The sequence below is a fragment of the Diceros bicornis genome, chromosome 24 (genome assembly GCF_020826845.1).
Source record: "Diceros bicornis minor isolate mBicDic1 chromosome 24, mDicBic1.mat.cur, whole genome shotgun sequence".
NCBI lineage: Eukaryota > Metazoa > Chordata > Mammalia > Perissodactyla > Rhinocerotidae > Diceros > Diceros bicornis.
This window is the reverse complement of record NC_080763.1, coordinates 14,410,833-14,428,861: the sequence shown is the minus strand read 5'-3', so window position 1 is coordinate 14,428,861 and position 18,029 is coordinate 14,410,833. Positions and strand designations below refer to the sequence as shown.

The 18,029-nt window shown below is 35.3% G+C and overlaps 1 protein-coding gene and 1 pseudogene across 9 annotated transcripts in view; one reads left to right on the top strand and one right to left on the bottom strand.

The window, feature by feature from the left end:
• The window catches only part of FUT8 (fucosyltransferase 8), a 298,401-nt gene that overhangs the window by 189,181 nt on the left and 91,191 nt on the right, over positions 1-18,029 (bottom strand). The window contains exon 3 of one of the 9 annotated variants that reach the window (XM_058567140.1): positions 3,272-3,399. The exons of the other annotated variants lie outside the window; for them this stretch is intronic. The gene's annotated coding sequence lies outside the window, so the exon portion shown is untranslated. The remainder of the gene's footprint in view (positions 1-3,271; positions 3,400-18,029) is intronic. 9 annotated transcript variants of the gene reach the window in all.
• On the top strand, positions 2,356-2,785 carry LOC131420847 (eukaryotic translation initiation factor 1A, Y-chromosomal-like; annotated as a pseudogene).

The window sequence follows — 18,029 nt, the reverse complement described above, 5'->3', positions numbered from 1 at the left end:
ATGGACTGGCTGACCAAGGGATTATTACTCTTCAGGGGCAGAGTTACAAGGGAACACACTACCAAAATAACAAACATAATTCATGAATTTCAATGGTGAGCAGTTTAGGAGGATGAAAGGCAGGGCATCCATGTTGCCTAGGCAACACTACAGGTAAACTCATTTCTTTTAGCAGTAACAGACCAAAAAAAAAAGCAGCTCTGGCAAACAGATCTAGTGACTATCATACATCAGTTTGAATGTTTTCACAAGTGAATAGTCATCAGTATCTAAAAGATCTTAAATAATTAGATGTCTGCATTTTACATCTGCTATCAAAAATAAAGAGCCTTTTACTACACCAAACTCAGTGGATATATCTAGAAACAGTAATTTGTAAAGGTATCAGAAAATATTTTTTAAGAAATAATAAAAAGTAACAATCAAATTCAGACATTTTGTTGTCATCTGTCGGAATTAATGCATTTATAGTTCTCTCACCTATAATTACAATCCTGACCCGCATCCCTTGAGAGATATATAAATTATAGCTATAAATTTCCTCAGTAGTTTTTTCTTAAGATGTACAATGTCCAATTCTGATATCAGAGTCAAAACGCCTTTACTAAGCCGGAGCACACAACATACAAATCACAATGCTACTACCAGCTCATTTTCAAACATTCCCCTAAGAATTTCATGTCTCTCTTCCCAGAACAGCATAGGCACACAGTGACTATCAGATAGGGTACCTTGCACGTAGTACAGTTACTGAAACACTGTAAGCACTAATGACAGAATAAAGTTCATGTCACCAACTGCATCGACCATAAACATGCGAGTAATTAACTCTTTCAGGAGCACCTCATATCCTTTAAAAAAAAAAACTAGGCTCAGTGTATTGTTCTTCACTAAACACATTCTTTTTTCATCATTCCAAACTTAATGAGACTTTCTCAATTAACCTCACACCAATTTATTGGTTTATATTCTACTTCCAATTACCAGTGCTTTTCCAATTACCAATTGGAGGAATTTTAAAGAAATAATGAGCAGTACTAAACTTATACTATTTCACTGTATCTCAATAGATGAATAAAAAACATTTTTTTAGTATAAAGAGGGTAAATAACTTGCCCTTGCACTAAGTAAGAGCATGTTAAGCTTTTTTTTTTTAGTTATATTGAATCCTGTTTAAAGGGAAAGAAAAAGTACCATAAAAGAGCCAGTGATCATCAGTGAGGCACAAAAGTACCAAAAAGAACCAGCTATTACATCATTAAAGTTACACCAATTTTAATTTAATGCATCAGTTGACTGGTAACTAATATTAGATGAAAGGCAGCCAAAGCAGGTTTTATTTACAGCAACGTGTGGAAAAATAACAGAAATGTTGTCATTAAGATAAATTAATTTAGGCAACATTTATAAAACGAATTTTTACATATAATAGTATTTGAACACAATCTGAAATGGGCAGGATGAATCACTTGCTAAAAATACCATTCTCCATTTTAAAAGTGTTAACAGATCTTTACTTTCACCTATGAGGGAGTAATAAGATCGAAAATTAACTTCCAAATGTAAACAACTAGAAAACTGGACAAACTATGTATCTGATATTGGACAACAGGCAGCTCAAAACTGATTTCCTAAAAAAAGGGAAACAAAACAGGTGAGCCCTGTAATTACCAGAGATGTCTTTCTGAAAGCACTTTTGGGACTGCAGTATGTAGGAGGGAAACCCAAATAGAATCCAGTGCATTGCTGAGTTGAAAAGACAGAGATCCAAGCACAGAAAGGCCAAGGCAACAATTATTTTTGGGGAAAAATCCCTAAGTGACAGAGCTACACAAAGACTTATAAAAAAAAAAAAAAAAAAGATCCCCTTAAATTACCTGAATATCACCCCGCATGTGCACAGGGTGAAAACCCATAAGGCTCAGCAAAAACAACCTCTGGGAAAGAAAAATTACCAGGTAGCTAAAGCTAAATAATTCCCAGAGCTCACACAGGGCGAGGAATCACTCAAGTTCTCACAAGCAAGGTAAAGAGTCCTCACTGAATCCTTAGGACTTTCAGTCAAGACCCAAGAAGAGAGGTCCACCCTAGTAATGAGCCTAAGAAATCACAGGAGTAAAGGTTACTCTAGACCTGCCTAGAAAACCTTAAAAACATTAACACACATGGAAAGGGAAGAGGGAAGGAAAGAAATTCACTGTCACTGAGGCTGTCTCAGAAAAGCTCACTCCCTAAATTCTCCTGCGCATGCAGTGCCACTTTGCAACATGTGCTACTTCGACTTGTGTGCCACTCAGAGGAGTAGCTGCCACTGCCACCACAGGAAAGAAGTCCAAGATGCCGCAAGGCATTGCCATGCCCAAAAATAAAGGTAAAGGCGGTAAAAACAGTGGCAGTGGTAAGAATGAGACTGAGTCTGAAAAAAGTTTGTGTGTACAGTGGATGAATAAGAGTACGCTCACGTAATCCAATGTTGGAAAACGGATGATTCGAAGCAATATGTTTTAATGGTGTAAAGTGGTAATGTTCTATCAAAGGAAAATTTATAAAAATGGTTTGAATAAATACCTCAGATATTATATTGGTTGGTATGCCAGACTATCGAAGTAACAAAGCTGACGTAATTTTAAAATACAATGCAGATGAAGGTATAAGACTGAAGGCATATGGCAAGTTTCCAAAACATGCTAAACTCAATGAAACAGATACATTTGGTGCTGGAGAGGATGATGAAATCCAGTTTGATGATACTGGAGATAATGAGAAAGACCACGATGCTATCTAAATTGAACTCAGCATTTTACATTCCAAGGTTTCTGAGGATTAACCCCAAAGGTGATATAGGCGATACATTCCTTGTCTTTCTCTGTAGCTTAGCAATTTTATCTCGGCATCCCTTTCCTAAATGAATATATGAACTCCTGAAGCTCAGATACTCTTGGAGGCAGTTCTTTTGTCTTCCTGATTGTTCCCTCATTAGTTAGATAAAACTTTGACACGTGTTAACAAATAACTTTAAGAAGGAAGCTTTCGTAGAACCCAAGTATGTCCGATTCCAAAGTTCTATGTTCTTAATCATAACGCTCTTTTAAAAAAGGGACAGAACAAAACAAAAAAGGAAAGAACAGTCTACATGAGTAGTATATTAGAAGATTAATGAGAAAATCCCACTATGCAAGAGAAAATGTTTATGGTGTAAAGAATACTGGAAAGGGAATAACAATACATGCCTTACAGATAAGAAAACCTGGGCATTTAAAGGTGAACTAACAGGGGGCGGGAGTGGTGTCACACAGCTCACAAGCGTCAAACAGGAATTTCAACCCAGATATCTGATTCCAGATTGGACTGTAAGGAGGTCTTCCGCATAAAGTGTCTTCCCATGTCTAGACCAGACATCTGAAACAAAAGGATTCCCTATCAATAGTTAGAATAAGAGAGAAAAATCTTTGCCGTCCTAAAAACACTACTAATAATTAACAGTGACTTCTGGAAGACTCATTCTACCTCAAGAGCTCTCTTGGTTTCTTATGACCTATAAAAAATTCTTGCAGCTCAAAATATTGTAGTAGTGTGAATTGAAAAAAAAAAAAACAGGAAAATAAATAAATAAATAAAAAGGGGAAAAAAAAAAGGATTCCTCCAAAATTTCCCCTCATCATTCATGAATTCATCCATATTTATCCACTGTCCCACTGCCTATCAAGTGTTTGGCACTATACTGAGTGTCAAGTATACAATAATGAGCAAGACAGAGATAATCTCCACTGTTTTAGTGGATCTTAGAATCTACTAGGAAAGCAAAAATGAAACAAATAATTACACAATTTCTTATGTTTCTAAATATGCTGAGTCAGCACCCACCACAAGGCTTTTGAATTTGTCTGAAACACACTTACCCAAATATCCGCCATACCTCTGTCTCTCATCAAATTCAGGTCATCACCCAACTATCATCCTCTCAGTGAAACCTTCCCTGACCATTCTATATAAAAATGATACACTCCTCAATCCAACATTCCCTACCACCTGCCCTGATGTACTTACTTTTCTCTAGAATACTTATCACCATCTGACATACTTGTTTAGTATCTGTATCATCCCCACTAGAATATAAGCTCCATGAGATCCTAATTTCTGTCTATTTTGTTGACAGGTATCACTCAGAGTCTAGAACTGTAGTACAGCAGACACTTAATAAATGTTGTTGAATAATGAATAAATGAACGCAATGAAGGAAAGTACAAGTATTGTGAGAGTATATAAAAGGAGAAACCATTAATTTCATTTAGACTAACATACGCAATGTTTTTATTTACATATATGCCTTCATGTAACAGTTAAAATGACAACTATAAATGTTATCATTCATGTATACGGTATTAATTTAGGCATCTTTTCCCATTTTTCTATAATTCCTTATAAATTATTTTTAAACATATAAAGGATTTACAATAGAGTGACTTACTGCTAAAAAGATTCATATTTTTATACTAGAAGGAGTCAACTAACAAAACTAATAAAACGATTTTATTCTCCATTCTATAAACTCTCTCATCTTAAAAAATGAAGACAAGATGAGATGTACTATTCTACTTGGATTTGATATTACCATATTTACTGAACTGAAACAGGCATCTTATTTTTCAGAAATGAAAAAGTGAAAAAGAGAGAAAGGGATCTAAAATCACCTTCTAAGATTTATAGTTTGACGTCTTTGCTTCATGTGCTCAGTGTGTGAAGATTTTATACAATTAAGGCACTTAAAGCAAACCATCTAGAAAAAAATAATTGTTTCAAATTTGGTGTCTCACAGTCCAAAGGACTATATAGCATGATAAAACTCTTATTTTGAAGAGGAATAATACTTTTATTCATACCTAAACAATCTTAACCTTTAAAGCTTAACATTATCATTGAAACAATTATTTAAATAATAATTGAATAAATAATAAATTAAATTAATAATAATTTAAATAATTATTTAATATCAATAATATTGATATTATAATATAATAATTAATTATATTAATTAATTAATTAATTAATAATATAATATAATAATAAAAAAGATAATCAGACCCCTAGACACAAGTTTTCAAATTCTATCACATATCATTTGGAACTCCAATAACTAGAGTCAACATCATCTTCCAGAGGATAAAAAAAGTAAAGTTGCTATAATATTTCCAATAAAATGAGTTTGTTATGAACAATCTACATGTAGCATGGAACATTTTCCATGAGTCCATTAATTTCTCCTTATAAAAATACAAGTTATTGCAAGAAATTAAGAAGAAAATAGTCATGAGGTAATAATTTAATATAATCTATCCTATTATACTATGAAAATCTAAGAATATTGACCAGATATAACCAGGACTCCCAAAACGCATGTATTCTCCCCCACAATTAAGGAAATTAGCAGTCATACTAAGCAAAGGCGAGAACAAAAACAAATCTTCGGATAAAAAATGCAGTTCAATCTAGTATCTATTAAGAACTACATACAAACTTAGTTTTCAAATACACGAGAAAGCTCAAGAATTTTCTCACTTCCCCATCATCTAATTATGTAGACATTCCTGAAAGTATCTACAAAACAAAATTAAAATTACTATTAAATACTTTCCTGCCATTATACACATTAAAATATGTTACTGTTCATTTTAAAACTATACCCTCTGAGTATTCAAGGTAAATGTTAAATGTTGGGGCTGGCCAGGTGGCACAAGCAGTTAAGTGCACGCGCTGCACTGCGCTGCACTGTGGCGGCCCGGGGTTCGCTGGTTCAGATCCCGGGGAACGCACCCGACGCACTGCTTGTAGAGCCATGCTGTGGTGGCATCCCATATAAAGTAGAGAAAGATGGGCACGGATGTCACCTCAGGGCCAGTCTTCCTCAGAAAATAAAAAGAAGAGGACTGGCATCAGATGTTAGCTCAGGGCTGATCTTCCTCACGAAAAAAAAAAAAAAGTGTTAAATGTTAAAGGTAAGTATTTCCCTCTGGTTAACTATATTCTTCCAGAAAGAAAATGCAGAATTCTTTAATGTAGATACATTTTACATTTACAGGACAATGGACCATCAACCAGTAACTACATTTACTGATACAGATATTAAGTTAAAAAATCAATTTATCCAAAAACATTTTTTTTTTTTTTTTGGTGAGGAAGATCAGCACTGAGCTAACATCCATGCCAATCCTCCTCTTTTTTTGCTGAGGAAGATTGGCCCTGAGCTAATATCCGTGCCCATCCTCCTCCACTTTATGTGGGACCCTGCCACAGCATGGGTCTACAAGCAATGCGTCAGTGCACGCCCAGGATCCAAACCAGCGAACCCCGGGCCGCCGCAGCAGAGCGCGCGCTTAACAGCTTGCCCCACCCAGCCGGCCCCCAAAAACATTTTTAAGTAGCTTAATTATTTTTAAATAGTGGCACATGGTCATTGTAAAACAAAAGAAACAATCACAGAAATACATAAAAGGAAAAATCACAGGAAACTTTTCTCCTAGGAAGAATAATTCATTGTTACCATTTGTCTACCATCTCTCCAAACATTTTACATAAATGTAACCAATCTTACATTAAAGAAATCCTTCCATACATCCTATTCTACAGCCTATTTTGTTTAATTCAACATTAGGTAAAGAATATTTTTTATGTCAACCAATATATATCTATATATGTCATTATTTTTAAGGGCTCCAGTGTATTACATTCTACGTATTACCACACCTTACTTAACTATTTTTCCTACTAATAGATATTTGATTTGTTCCTATTTTTTTAAGCAAAATATCTCTAATACAAATAACAGGACACTCCACACTTCTTCACTAAAATGCCCCTTACCCCAAATCCTTCTCCACAATACAGACATTCATTTATTCAAATATTTTTAAGTGCCTATTATGTTCCACTCACTGTTCTAGCAATCTAAGTTCCATGAGTACAGAGACTGATTCTATTTCATTCATTGCTTTATGTCCAGGGTTTAATGGAATATCTGGTACATAACAGACTTTCATATATGTGTTGAATGAATGGATGATCATCCTTGTTCATTCATCCTTCTTCACTTCTACAATAATCTTCTTTTTTTAAGTTTTAACTTTAAAATTAGTTCTGTTTTCATTTTTTCAGCCTGTAAAATGTCTTCACCACTCATAATTCAGGCTCACTACTGGGAGGCAAGCAGATAAATATGGAGGGAAAAAATGGTAGTACAGTGTTATCTTTTGGAACCTCTGCTCAAATGTGTTTAAAATTTTCAAAGTTCCTTTTGAGCTTCAAAACATCATCCAAAGGAAATGTGAATCTAACAGCTGGCTGTATGTATTCCTTTGGTCTCCCTAACATTTCAGTGGAAAAAGAGAGTAGGAATACTCTCCAAAAGGTCCAGGTGGCACACCAGAAAAACCCGAAAAATCCAATTAAACTGCAAAATTATGACTGAATTCATAAAAGATTTATTTTGCTTTTCCAGGAAAAATACTCTGAGAGAGGAAAAGACTACTGAAACAACAAAACATATCAAAATGTTTTTATTCCAATCAAACTTTGGCCTTTAAAATTACTATGAAATAGGTCAGTTGAGAAACCTCTAGACAAGCTGTTTTCTTTCATTTGGAAAATCTAGGCACTGGAGAGATTAAATTAGAATCACAAACCCAGAAAGAACCTTGAGATATACATGGAGTTCATCCTTCCACCTTATAGCTCATTTACACTAAAGCCAGTTTGCATAACATAAGAAATGTATCCACAACAAAGAATTATCCAGCTCAAGGTAGGGGAAGGGACAGGAGATGAGGTCAGAGTTAAGGTGGGAGTTTGGAAAAAGGAATATAAATCACTGTAACGATGTTGTCATTGAAGAAGACTGTTTAGAGGAGTGTCATGATCCAACTTTCATTTTAGTATGATCATCCTAAAATTTATGCTTGAATGTTAAAATGCATGTTAAATACATATGCTTGAATGAAATATGCATGTTCATTTTGGCCATGTATTTTGCCCCTAACTGGTTAGGATGACACGCAAAAATATTAGCAAGAGACGATGTTGGTTTGGGTCAAATCATAGATATTTCTTCAGCTTCAAAAAGCATATGCTACCAGGTAGTTTTTATAAATACACCCTATAATTCTTATTAGATTGTAAGTTCTTTAAAAATAACATCATGATTTCATAACTCTTTATATCCCCAACACTTAGAATGTATCTTCAGTGATATTAGCTGATATCACTGAAAATACAGACATTTATCTAGTCCATTTAAACAGAATTCTATTACTTGAAATATTTTTAAATGTAAAAATATATTACCACATTTGAACAGATACTTGTACACATCAATGTTCACAGCAGCACTATTCACAACAGCCAAAATGTAGAAACAGCCAAATGTCCACTGATGAATGAATGGATAGACAAAATGTGGTGTATCCATAAAACAGAATGTTATTCAGTCTTAAAAAGAATGAAATTCGGACACATGGTACAAAATGGATGAATCTTGAAGACACTATGCTAAGTGAAAGAAGTCAGTCACAAAAGGACAAATATTTGTACGATTCCTGAGGAACCCAGAGTAGTTAAATTCATACAGACAACACAGAAGAGTGGCTGAGGGGCTGGGGGTAAGGACAAAGGGGGAGTCAACGTTTAATGGGTACAGAGTTTCAGCTCAGGATGATGAAAAAGTTCTGGAGGTGGATAATGGTGATGGCTGCACAACAATGTGAACGTACTTAATGCCACTGGACTGTACACTTAAAATGGTTAAATGGTAAATTTTATAGTACGTAAATTTTACCACCATAAAAGAGGAGAAAAATATATATTACCATCATATTACTTTATGAATGACTTGCCCAACACTTTGTAAATGTACAATCATAAAAGTCTCGTAGTTTTTAACATTAAATTATTAAGAAAAAAGTAGTTAAAAAATAATTACCTAGTCTTATACCTTGAAGTATCTGGTTTCTTTTAAAAAACACAACACAAAAAAAGTAAAAACCCACCCTTGAAGAAAAAATAAAGTTATTTTGATCTCAGTAATACCTATAATGCATTTATTCTAACTCTGCAAATCCTTTGCCTTATGACAAAACTACTTAAACACGGCCATACTCAACACATCCATATGTTCTTAACATTCATACATAAATCCATCTCCATTTTCTCAGCAGAAGCTTGTCTGCACTTAATGTGTTTGCAATTCAGTTTTGATTCTATTTTCTTTTATCCTTTTCCTTGTGGGTAAAGACTATGCATGTAAAGACTACTCTCTACTTTGTGCAACATTTTCAGGGTGGTTAACAAGCACCTAATGAGGAGCTGTATCATGTCAAATAAAATGATAAACTGGGAATTCTTAAAAGTGATTAACACTTTGTATACTAAATTATTTCCTAAACATTGGGAAATATGTAAGAAAAGTTGAAATTTACATTCGTCTGAATATATACAAAAGCTGACGACTGCTACAAAATTCAAAGGCAATGGTATTTTTGCTGCTGATTATTTATAAAAGTGATTCACGTTCAAACAAATTTAACTGAAATTCATGGAACTATAACATTCTTAAAAATACAAACTCTCTAGTTCATCACTCTGCAACCCTTCAACACAATATACCACACATACATTGATTTCTATTCGGTGATCATCTCAAAGAAATCATATTGATTTAACACAGTTACATTCAATAATAATGTTGATTTAATTCGTAACTCATTTAACATGATTCATTTATGAGTCTCGACCTTAATTTACCAACTAAACTTGAATATTGCTTTATTAGCTCTTTCTCTGGTAATTAACAAACTAGAAAATTTTTAGTACTGATTAATTTTCCAAGATCTGCCCACAAAATAGCATATTATTGTATACAGAAGTCTCATTAAAAAATGAAGTCACCTAAGATAAAAAGACTAAAAGCAAAGAAAGAGGTATATTCAAGTGTTTGAATTCCTAATTTAGTGCCTTATGCATACTCCTTCTAGAGGCAACTATTTCAAGGGAAAATAAATCCTTTGATCCATAATTTCCCTACTTTCCTGATGAATTACATTAAGCAAAAATTAAGAAAGCTATTGCAGAGTCCTCGCATGAGGGGAAAAAAAAACAACAACTAGAGATTTACATTTCTTTATTATATTCCTAAAAAAATATTGTGGCTTTGGTTTCCAAAGACCTATCCAGCAAAACTCACACCTTTATCTAAGTTTTTAGCAGTTTAATATTCAGATTAAGATTCAACAAAAACTTCCTAGACTATACTAGGAACTGAATTCCAACCACAACTTTATAAAGCAAGCATTAATGACCTTATGTTAAAAGAAAATAAGGTTCAGAGACAAACTAATTTGATCTCACAACTAGTAACTAGTGAATTCAAGGACTGGAATCCAGATATCACTGATGCCAAAAGGAAGGAGGAAGAGGAGTAGCACTTGTTGCATGCCAAATATGAACCAGGGACTTTGCACACATTTCCTCATTTAATTCCTACCACTGCTTTGCAAGGTAGGCATTACCTCCATTTTGAAGATGAGGAAACTGAGGTAGGAAGTGATTTGACTTGATCAAGGTTTTTACAGCTAATCAGCAGATAAAACAGGACAGAAACCCTGGGATTACTCATTGATAGATTTTGTCCTCAAACCACTACTTGTGATACAAGAAGGGAAGTTCCTTTGATGTACTGTTTTATTTTTTTTGTTTTGTTTGTTTTGTTTTTCTACAGAAAAGGGAACCATTTCACTGAATCAATTTTAATAGGATTTCTAATTCCTTGAGTGAATCATAGCTATGTTGGTAATCCCTGTAGGGTCACTATCATGAGTCTAGCCGGCAGACAAACGACAGTGATACAGCAATTAGCATGCAAATAGATGTCAACCCAACATCAATCCAATAATCCAATGGGGAAACACTGTAAATGCATTTTGTCATTAGAATAGTTTTGCAAACAATCAGCTTCCTCTTGAACCAGGTGCCAATTCTTGAAATGTGGCCCACTTTGAGCAACAAAGAATAGGAATTAAAGTTTAGAGAAAAAAGCTGCAATACCCAATGCCCCTACATTCCACTAATTTAAGCCTATGATCCTGCTCCCCACTAGCCCAGCTCTAAAGGACAAGAAAAGCAGTAAGAAGAAGGTGGTCTTGGACTGGGAAAGAAACACCACCTTTCAAACAAAAACACCAAACCTAAATCATTTTCACCTCTCCTTTAGGAAGTTCAGCAATTTATTATACAAAGTATCTGTCTTCTACTAGCCTATAAAGCCTTCTAAATCCAGTTAGAATACTCTCTTCCTTTACAAATTCTCCCCTGTCTTTCTCATCTGCTTCTGCTCTTCCTCTAGCTCACTCAAAAAAATAATAAGGCAGTGATACATCTGGAGCTCTATTATTCAGGAGCAAAGGTCAATAATTATCAAATACTGGCCAAACCATGAGGGATTCATACTTCACAGCAGTTTTCAAATTTTGCTACATGGAACCAAAGAGTTGTATGAGGTATTCCTAGTAGCCAGTGAGTAAAATAGTGCCAGGTAGGTTTCATTTGTAAAAGTATACGACCCCCATAACTCTTTCATTCATTATACCAAACTTGAGGCAAGAAAAATGTATAAGTATTACAAAAGACCAAAGTTTTAAAATTCTTACTCTAGAATATGTAAGAGGCAGAGGGGAGGCAGGTGACAGTTTGTTGTAATTTTTTTTTTTGGTGAGGAAGATCAGCCCTCAGCTAACATCCATGCCAATCCTCCTCTTTTTTGCTGAGGAAGACTGGCCCTGGGCTAACATCTGTGCCTATCTTTCTCCACTTTATATGGGATGCCACCACAGCATGGCCTGACAAGCAGCACATCGGTGCACACCCAGGATCCGAACCCGGGCCACCAGCAGGGGAGCCCACGCACTTAACCGCTAGGCCATGGGCCGGCCCTTGTTGTATTTTTTTTTTTTTTAAGCTTTATTTTTTTCTTTCTGAGGAGACCAGCCCTGTGCTAACATCTGCCAATCCTCCTCTTTTTTTGCTGAGGAAGACTGGCCCTGGGCTAACATCCGTGCCCATCTTCCTCCACTTTATATGGGACGCCGCCACAGCATGGCTTGCCAAGCAGTGTGTCGGTGCGCGACCGGGATCCGAACCTGAGAACCCCGGGCCGCCACAGCAGAGCGCACGCACTTAACCGCTTGCGCCACCAGGCCAGCCCCCCCTGTTGTATTTTTTAAAATGAGTTCCTCATCTTTCTTTTCTCTGATAACTCATTTATGATGTAAATACTACAGAAAAAAAATTAGTCTAAAAAGAACTCTGAGGTTTCTCAATAATTCCATTTTCATTCTTGAGAAGAAGTGTATTCTGCTGTTGTTGGATGAAGTATAGACGTCAATCATATCCTGTTGATTGACAGTCCCACTGAGTTCAAATATGTCCTTACTGATTTTCTACCTGCTAGCTCTGTCGATTTCTGATAGAAGAGTGTTAAGGTATCCACCTATAATAGCAGATTCATCTATTTCCCTTCGCAATTCTATCAGTTTTTGCCTCATATTTTGATGACCTATTGTTAGGTGCATACACATTAAAGATTGTTATGTCTTCTTGAAGAACTGACTCTTTTATTATTACATAATGCTCTTCTTTATCCTTGAAAATTTTCCTTGCTCTGAGGTCTCTTTGTCTGAAATTAATATAGCTACTCCAACTTTCTTTTGATTAGTGTCAGCATAGTATATCTTTCTCCAGCCTTTTATTTTTAATCTATATGTGTCTTCATATTTAAAGTGGGTTTCTATAGACAACATATAGTTAGGTCTCGTCTTTTGATCCTCTGACAGTCCCCGTCTTTTAATTGGTTTATTTAGACCAATGACATTTAAAGTAGTTATTGATCCATGTGGATTAATATCTATCATATTTGTTACTGTTTTCTATCCATTGCCTTTGTTCTTCCTATTTCTGTTTTCCACTTTTTCTCTTTTGTGGTTTTAATTGACCATTTTATATGATTCCATTTTTTCCTCTCCTTTCTCCTTTTTTACATGGTTGCCCTAGAGTTTGCATTGTACATTTACAACTAATCCAACTCCACTTTCAAATAACACTATACCACTTCATGGGCAGAGCAAGTACCTTATAATAGAATATTCCTAATTCCTCCCTCCCAACCCTTTTATCATTGCTTTCATTTTACTTATATATAAGCTATACTCATTATTGTTGCTATTATTTTGAAATTATGTTATATCATTTAATAAGAAAAACAAAAGTTTTTATTTTACCTTCACTTATTCTTTCTCTAATGTTCTTCCCTTTTTCTGATGTGATCCAAGTTTCTGGCCTATATAATTTTCCTTCTCTGAAGAACTTCTTTTAACATATCTTGCAAGGCAGGTCCACTAGCAACAAATTCTCTGAATTTTTGTTTGTCTGAGAAAGTCTTTATTCTCCTTCACTTCTGAAGAATAATTTCACAGGATACAGAGATTGTTGATTTTTTTTTCTCTCAACACTTTAAATATTTCACTCCAGGGGCCAGCCCCGTGGCACAGCAGTTAACTGCACGCGCTCTGCTGCAGTGGCCCAAAGTTTGCGGGTTCGGATCCCAGGCGTGCACTGCCCCACCGCTTGTCAAGCCACACTGTGGCGGCATCCCATATAAAGTGGAGAAAGATGGGCACAGATGTTAGCCCAGGGCCAATCTTCCTCAGCAAAAAAAGAGAAGGATTGGCATTGGATGTTAGCTCAGGGCTGATCTTCCTCACAAAAATAAATAAATAAATATTTCACTCCACTCTCTTCTTGCTTGCATGGTTTCTGAAGAGACGTCAGATATAATTCCTACCTTTGCTCTTCTGGCTTCTTTCAAGATTATTTTCTGTATCTTTGATTTTCTGCAGTTTAAATAGGACATGCCTAGGTGACGTGTTTTGGGCACTTATCCTGCCTGGTGTTCTCTGAACTTCCTGGATCTGTGGTTTGCAGTCTGACATTAATTTGGGGAAATTCTCAGGCATTACTGCTTCAAATAGTTCTTCTATTCCTTTTTCTCTTTCTTTTCCTTCTGGTATTCCCATTATGTGTATGTTACACCTTTTATAGTTGTCCCACAGTCCTTAGATATTTTTTCTTTTTTTTTCCATCTTTTTTCTCTGTGCTTGTCACCTTTAGAAGTTTCTATTGACATATCTTCAAGCTCAGAGAAATTCTTTCCTCAACCATGTCCAGTCCACTAATGAGCCCATCAAAGGCATTCTTCATTTCCGTTACAGTGTTTTCGATCTCTGGCATTTCTTTTTGATTCTTTCTTAGAATTTCCATCTCTCTACTTACATTATGCACTTGTTTTGCATGTTGTCTACTTTTTCCATTAGAGCCCTTGGCATATTAATCATAGTTGTTTTAAATTCCCAGTCTGATAATTCCAATATCCCTGCCATGCCTGAGTCTGAGTCTGATGCTTGCTCTGTCTCTTTAAACTGTGTTTTTTGCTTTTTAGTATGCCTTGTAATTTCTTTTGTTGGAAGCCAGATATCATGCCCTGGGTAAAAACAACTGCAGCAAATAAGCATTTAGTAACATGGTAAGGTGTAGGAGGAGGAGCAGAAGCATCCTACAGTCCCATGATTAGGGTCTTAGTGTTTTGGTGAGCCTGTGCTCCTGAGCTGTGAACTTCACAAGTTCTTCTCAGTCCCGCCCCCACCTCTTAAGCAAAACTGGATGGCTAAAAGGGGCTAGAATTGGATATTTCCCTTCCTCCACATGAAAGGCTAGAGCAGGGTAGTGTTGGGTATTTCCCTTCCTCCAGGTCAGTGAGGGTCTGATAACACCCTAATAGGTTAGGCTCCTGTAAAATACTTTCTCTGGAGGACAGATCTTTTAAGAAAAACAGAATGCCTTGGCAGATTTCAAAATGGTTATTTTCCCCTCCTCCTGCAGGAAGCAGGAGGGGATTTTTCTCTGATACTCACTGTAAAGACCTGGTAGAGCTCCTGGAGGTAAAATCGTGAAAGTGTGGGAGTTCCCTGCAAGGGAGCCTCCCTGGAGTTTTTACCTCAGACTTGTCCACACAGAGCCTCCAGCAATTTGTTAATTACACTTTCGGTTTCTACCCAGCACTGGTTCCCTTGGAGCTTTCTGGCCCTGGGTTTCTGCTAGGGTAAGCTGTCATTCTCTGTATTTGCCTATCTGTCTCTCCAATCTGTGGGGCAGCAGTCTGCTCTATGACCTCACTTCTCTGACAGATCTAAGAGTTGTTGATTTTTCAGTTTGTTCAGGTTTTCACTTGGTGTTCGGACAAAGTGATGGCTTCTAAGCTCCTTATGTGCGGGACTGGAAATCACAAAACCATCTCCATTTTCAATTTTTACCTTCAAATTTTACTAATTAATAAAGTGACATATAACACACTTATGATATTAGGGCAAGTAAAAAAAAAATGGAGATCTGAATTTGTCTCAATGGCACATAAATTACCTAAAATAGGATTAATCATAGTGTTTACCCTATAAATAATGCCAAAATGCAAATTATTGAACAATACACTTCATCTTTTCCTTCTGAAGCAATGAAAACATGTGGACAATCAAATATTGTAGGGATCATATAGATCCCAAATCATTATTACAAACTAAAATATTTCCTAAATAAACACCTAAATATTAAATTTCCATAAGGGCTTTTAAAAAATCCATCAAGTACTGCAATTCACTGGTTATCCTTACTACTCAATTTGCAGAAAAACAAAGCCTGTTTCTTAATTCCTAAAATAGCATTATAATGCCTTCTAAACAAATTTAAGATTTTTCCTCCTCAGGAAAAAAAATCAGTAGAAAACTAAAATTTGTACATAAAATTTGACATTTGGATGCCAATTCCCAACATTTGCTATCCTTGTGGAAATAATTCACTTAGGAAATCTCAGTCCACTGTATAGTGTTGTCTGCTGTTCTTATAGCAAGATATACAGCTAATTTTTTTTCCAAACCATACTGTAAAATAGCTCATTAATTTTTATATTACTGACAAATTTTATTCAACTGAGTTTTAACATACTTAACCAAAAGCATGCTGGTTAAATAAGATGAACATATCTAATTCACCTTAAGAAATTTGAAAACATCTTACAAAATAAGCCTCCAAACACAGTAAGAATATCAGAAGCGCCAAACCCAAGGGAACATATTAGCAGTATCTTCACTTCACATATATGTAAATTTTATTTTATTATTTCCACATCTGTGATGCATTAGGTACAACAGACATTTCTCAGCCCTTTATACAGTGAACAGATGGTGAACCATTACAAAATTAGGAGCTTGGGTAACATCTTAAGGAATTATTAATAATCTTGCTCTTCAGCCAGAGGATAGCTACAGAGTTGGACAAATAATTTTCCTAGGAAGATAATAAGAATTAGGGTGAGATACATGGGAAATGATTTGAGGATGGGCAAAAGACAAAATGACAGTGGAAAAAAAAGAACTGGGACAAAAAGAATTGGGAAAAGGACCATAGTAACAAGTGAAAGGTTATATAAAAGCTCCTAGAAAAAAGATTAATCTACCCAAAAAAGAGTTTTCAAATGAGAATGAAGATGGATACTTGTGAAAGATAGAAAAGAACATTCTAAAAGAAAGTTCCGCTTTTAATTTGCTAAATATAAAATATATTTCTGAGACCCCACATTCCTGAAACCCCAAAATAAAGTCAATATCTAAGTAAAACTGAGACTTAGTACTTGACATAGTTTCTAGCTAAAGAAATAACCAACAAAATGGATTCAATTATGTCAGTTCACAAGAGATTAAAAAATGAAAACATCAAAAGCAAAAAAAATTAAGACTATCTAGTCATGTCAGGTGTTATATATGTAAAAATAAACTATTCAGGTGAGAATGGCTGGCTGTGTAAAAGAGACACGATAGCCTAGCAGAGAGAGCACAGCATGCAGTCCTGCTCCAAAAAAGTCATACGACTTTTAGAAAGTTACCATATCATCTCTAGAGCTGAAATAATGTAGTCTCAGTGAAATCTTTTGAGGAATAGTGATACGGCATCAATAAATAATACAGTGTTTTTGGGTGAGGGGACACTACCTAAAGAGAAAAGTTTCCCTAACTTTAAAAAGAGAAAAATTTGATTAACAAAGTTATTTCAATATTAACCATGAAAAATGGCTTATCTTCCTTCCCCTAGAACATAAAAAGCTGACAAAACCAGGTGATATTCCAAAGGAAGACAATATTGCTTGAATCTGGGTCACTAAAATTATCAACTGTTCAAAACGAGACAAAAGAAAGTGGTAACATTAATTATCTACAATGATACACTTTCTTCATTTTAACATGAAACATATCTCACATAAAACCTCAACGGCCATTAAAATGAGATATATATCCCTAGGTTTGAACTCTCCACGGACAGCTCCTTCGAAGCAAACAGTGGACAAATAGTTAAAACTACTTAAACAATTCCTGATCACTAAATGTGAGTAGATTTTTTTAACTAAAGTAAGCTTCTTTTTAATATTTACCATTATCACTCTACTTTAATTTTTTTCCATAAAAAACAACAAGCAAGTTCGGCTATTACAAAAAGGCCCCACTGTGAAAAAAAAAGGGGGGGGGGGCGGCGGGAATACTCAAACAGTTTAAAGGACAAAAAGCATGTTCCACACCAGATCACAGTTACAGTTCCTCATCTAGAATTCAACTAATATCCAACTGCAGCAATCAACCAAGCTTGGCAAATTAAAGTAACAGTAATTTTGACAGATTATCTTCTATAAATATTCAAATATGGACGTTTGTGTGCATGCAAGGGTCTCTATATGCCAATCAAAATGCTTTGTTTAGGATCCTAAAATGGAGCTTTTTTCACCCTTCTTTTCTGTAGGAATCCCCTGAATCCTTAACTTTCATTTTACCTCTTTTACCTCAGGTGATAAAGAGACCAATTATTTCTCTATCTGTAGCATAAATTATTATCCATAG